The sequence below is a fragment of the Ictidomys tridecemlineatus genome, chromosome 7 (genome assembly GCF_052094955.1).
Source record: "Ictidomys tridecemlineatus isolate mIctTri1 chromosome 7, mIctTri1.hap1, whole genome shotgun sequence".
Lineage (NCBI taxonomy): Eukaryota > Metazoa > Chordata > Mammalia > Rodentia > Sciuridae > Ictidomys > Ictidomys tridecemlineatus.
Window position 1 is genome coordinate 117,147,075 of NC_135483.1, and position 5,441 is coordinate 117,152,515.

Here is a 5,441-nt window from a genome sequence, read left to right on the forward strand (position 1 = left end):
GTTTTGCAGGAAGTCTTCAGAGCAGTGAGTAGAAAGTTCTGAACTGCTGTAAAATTATTAAATTTGGAATTTAGGAAAGCTATGAGTTGTGCCTATATCTGTGCATGCATACTGTCCATGTAAATGTATATCTGTATCTATATATAGATAGATAGATAGATATACACAAAATAATAGTAAAGAAAGGATTCACCTAATAGAAGGCATAATTTAGAAAAGAAAATACTTTGTAAATATTTCAATATTTGACATGCTCATAGGATGGTCATGGTTTGCATATTGCTTTAGAAATATTTTGAAGGAACATGATTAATTTTAGGTAAGGAAGAATTTGAGGTCTTAATTGATACCAATTAGAGTTACTGATGGTGATAATTCAGGGCATTTTGTATTTTGCACATTTCAATTTTAATACAAATAACCAATCTTTATGCAGAATCTTCTAATAATTAATGAATCGGGAGAGTATAAGTGACAGATCCTGATAACTTCAGATTCAAAGGAGAAGATACAGTACTAAAGATCTTTTTTTTTTTTCTTTCCCCTAAGCTGTGGTCTCTATTAGAAATAAGGAAAGAGGGCATCATTTCTCTTTTTTCTTTCTCTCCCCATGTCCACTCCAATCTCTTGGCCCTAGTTCATTTCACTGCATCTTCTATCTTGTTATAATTCACCATTTATTATCTGGATTCTGGAAAAGACTCTAAATTGATCTTTTGGCCTCAATACTAGCTTCTCTCCAATCTCTGGTCCAACTGCAACCAGAAGAAACATTTTTGACTTCGCCACTGATCTCCAATTTTCCTGCTTAAAACATTCAATGGCTCCCTATTCCCCTCATGAGAAAGCCTAAACTCAGCCTTCACTGTGGAATAAAACAACCAACAGTTGTGATCCTGACATTGACCAGCCTGAACTCTCTTCGCTTTTCTCTGTCCTTCCACAAATCTTCAGCCACTGAATTCTTTTTAGGTTTTTATACTCTTCCCAGGTTATCACTTCTCTCTCCAGTCTTTTCACATGTTATTTCTTGCACCTGGAATAATTTTTCCACTCCACTCCTCTCTGCCAGCTCTCCTCATTACTCTACTGCACAGTGACAAGAGGGGATGTGTGGCTCTATGTAGAAGGTGGGAAGTAAGTGGCTGCAGGAAGTATGAACACAAATTTCATGCCCTCTCCCCCCACCTTTTTTTTGCCTATTTATTACATGCAGAACCTTAACTTAGTCACTGTGAGACTATATTTAAAATGTTGAAATTTAATCAATGCTCTTAGAAAAACCTACTTGATGGGAGCCGAGTGTGATGGTATACAAAACAGCAGTGACAAAGGAGGGTATATAGGAAATATCCAATTATTTTGCTGCTTAGTGCAAAAAGTGAAGCTAGTTCTTTGACCTAGTATCCTTTGATATGCCATTACCACACATTATTTTTTTGTATACAAATAAAATAGGCAAGGTTTTTTTTTTTTTGTTTTTTTGGTAATGCTGATATAATGATTTGAGACTTTCGAACATAATCTTTTAGGTAATTCTGTAATCTCCCTAGTTACCATTTCACAGAACTTCACAGGCCTTGCATTTATGCCTTTAGACTTATTCCTCCTCTTTCTCTGAATTTTTTTTTTTTCTTGATCACTTCACAGTGAAAAGCAGGAACAGCTGCTCTCCATGGCTGTGTCTGTTCACGTTGCTCAAGTCCTGTGTCTCACCTATCTTTCAAATAGCACTAGGTTCTCGAAGGAAAAACTGGCTGCGAACTTAACTGGGTTTTGTTTTTATTTCAAATGCACCGCTGGTCCCAAGGCAGATGATGCATGGTTGTATTACCATCTCCTCAGTTTCTGTGAGAACCTCCCAACTGCTCTCAGGGCTCTAAGCTTTACTTTGTTCCCTTGGGTTGGAACAGCCTCCTTGAAGCTGCAGAGCTGACCACCAGCCTGCACCTTCCTATGTACTTTTTTTTTCATCTGAAGGCGAGAAGAGCAAACTGCATAATTTACCAGCACTTCCTGGGTGGTCACACCTTCCTTTTCTCTCCTATCTGGCCTACCCCAGCTGCCATCTGTTCTCCTAAGCACCCCAGGCCCTCCTGCATTTGACAATACACTGTGGTGTTACAGGCAGAAAAATGAGCTGTGATAGGAGTCTGAAATTCTTTCTGCATCTATAGGATATCCAGTTTCCTGTGTTCCGTTTGCTCCATCCAGTTTACATGTACATTTGTAAGTTTCCCTTTGCTTGTTTTTGCCCCCCAAAAGGACAAATTAAAAAAAGAAAGAAAGAAATCAACAAAGCAGCTTAAATAATGTGTGATTTATTGATAGCATCCAGACTTTCAGCAAACATCTAAGAATTTAGTTTCTGAAAATGCTTATCATACACCCAAGAGAATAGGAAGAGTTGTTTCAATCTACTTCGGAAATCATATATTTAGTGTATTTTTCAAAACACATTACTCCATCCATTTTACTGGCCAATTCTGTTTGAATTTAGATATTTTTAAAATGCACACTACAAAGACTATAGATAAGAAGTATTTTTATCTGCTGGGTATCCCCCTCCCCCTAATTCTGGGCATGCCTATCATTTACAAATTCCTCAGATTTCTCAGCTGATCCCTGCTGCTATGTTCAGAGTTAACATTATTATCTAGAAAAAAAATCTGTAATAAAATACCCAGTAATGAACAATGGGTATTTAAAAGTTGCAAGAGAGACTTTGGCTCATTTCTTTAATGTTCAGCACAGTTTTAATTCTTAGAAGAAAAGATATTTTGCTGTCAGTATAAACTTCACACTTTTGGTCATTTTTTTTAACCTGCAGGACCAGGAATTTCAATTGTTTTAATTCAAAATTACTGTGTATCCTCAAACACAGAATTGAGCTATCAAGTTTTATTTAATGAATCTTCAGTTTTGTAGCATTTATTTATTTATTGGCAGTTTGGATAATCAGTAAAAGTTAGAATCACTGTGATTGCCATTTAAGTTCTGGATTCATAACTTTGAGAAAGAGATCCTAGCCCAAAATGTTTTGAGCAAAGCTAAATTTGCTCTATTGAAATTTTAAGTGTACATTTACTTCAATTTTCTCCAACTTGAGGAAGAGAGAGATTGAAAAACAGAATAACTTAAAATCAGAAATGTTATTTTTATTTAATGCTAGGGAAAAACATCAAAGTAATGTTGTTCTAATTGTGACTTAAAATAGTCTTCATTTCCTAGTATATGTGCCAATATCACCAGTGGAAAGAGTGTATGTCTATGACTATATCAACAAAACATTTATTAAGTAGCTAATGTGACAGTAATATTTCTAATTATTGTTAACTATAGTGGTTACTGGAAATGTTCTGTAATTATCTTTTACTTATATGGATTCCCAGGTTTAACTGTGGTTGGTTTACTCTTCCCAGTGTCCATAAGGTTAGCTAAAGTCCTCTCGCATTAGGTGTGTAAGTTTCCTCCATTTGCTCTTGGTTTTTCCCTCTGTAAATGGAAATGATGGTAGATCTGCTTTTTATTAAATAAGGAGTCAGCAGACTATAACCTACAAATCAGATCTAGTCTATACCTTTTTGGGGGTAGTATAGGAGTCAGAAATGGTTTTTATATCTGTAATATATTGTAAAATGACAACAGAAGCAAAGAAACTACACCAGAGAGAGCTTATGTAGCCTACAAAACTTAAATATTTACAAGTTGGCCATTTTGATGTTTTCCTATCCCAAATCATATTATAGAATTATTCTAAAGAGTAAATGAGATGCCAGACATTTGGGATAGTCTCAGTGAATCTCACCTTTTATTGCGTTTAGTAATACCAGTAATAAAGCAGCATTAATATTTTTCTTAAAGTGCTCATCAATTGATGGGATCTCATTTAATCTGTTTCTCATATTCTTCCTATTGGAAAGACCATTTATGCTAGATAAAATTAAAGGGCATTCTTTTGTTTTGGTGAGGGGACCATAACTAAATATTCTATTTTATTTTTGGTATTGAGGATTGAACTAAGGGACAATATACCACTAAGCTACACCTCCAGCACTTTTTATATTTATTTTGAGATAGGGATTCCATAGGTTTCCAAGACTGACCTTGAATTTGGAAATCCTCTTCCTCAGCCTCCCGAGTCACTGTGATTACAAGTGTGTCCCATTCCCCTCAGCTAAGAGTGTACATTTTAAAGGAAAGTTATCAGTGCATACTGACTTATTTTAATCAATGAATAAATTTTAAAAAAATTTAATGCAACTCTCATATGAGAAGCTATATCTAGAGGGAAGGAAATTCTAAAAGTAGAGTCATAAGACATGTCATAGATCTCTACAAAGAAAGTTTCTTGTTCTTGTGTGTGTGTTTATTCTGATTCCTCTTGTAGAAGAAAGAATTTTAGTTATGGAATTTCTCCTTTTCTGAAGAGTGTCGTCAATTTGGAAAGAGTGACCATTTCTCCAAGAGAGTGGGGGAGTTGGATGGGAAGATGAAAAAGAGAAATAAGTTTATTGTTCTGTTTTATCTTCAGAAAATGCTGAGCATTAAATCCCATGCTTTCTGAAGGCCCTGGCAATCTTACAGAAGTCTACAACAAATTAAGGCTCATCCAAGAAAACATTCCTTCCTTCCTTAGGCCTTAACTTTAAATGCATTAAAAAATAAAGCTTAGTTATCAGTCTGGGTAGCGGAATCTTATGGATCCCAGCCAGTGGTTCCTAGGGAATGTCATGGGGATTGGACTAAGACAGTGTGGAACAGAGCAGAGATACCTGCTCAGGTCAGAGTCATTTTAGATTCAAAGTTAAATACAGCTAAATGTATGTGGAGGGAGAACTCCAGGATCTCTTACACACTCATGCACAAACACAAATACATATAGAAATGCACCAAAATTCTCACACTAAATAAATGAAGTGGGAAAACCAGCAGGGGTTCACATTAAAAGAAACAGCCTTAAAAACAGACCTGATTTGGTCAGGCAGTAGCAGGATTCATGAAGGCTATGGATGGGTAGAAATTAAATAGGCCATGAATATCCCACTAAATTCCTTTGAAGATAGGATTTCAGTGTTTCTACAGGAGATTTCCTTTGTCTTCTATATGCTGATGGCCCAGTCACAGAATCTTGGAGCCATTGAAGCTGTCAATGTCCTAGATCCACACTTAACACTAAGAGGCATTTTTTTAAAAAAATATTTTTTAGTTGTAGTTGACACAATATCTTTATTCTATTTACTTATTTATATGTGGGGCTGAGGATCGAACCCAAGGCCCTGCGCATGCTAGGCGCACACTCTACCACTGAGCCCCAATCCCAGCCCCTAAGAGGCATTTTTGAGATCTCTATTAAAACACTAACATGTAAACATTTTTGTTACAAACGTTCCTAGAATTAGGAAGAAAAATGGTGATGGGTTGTCTAAGTTTTTGATAAG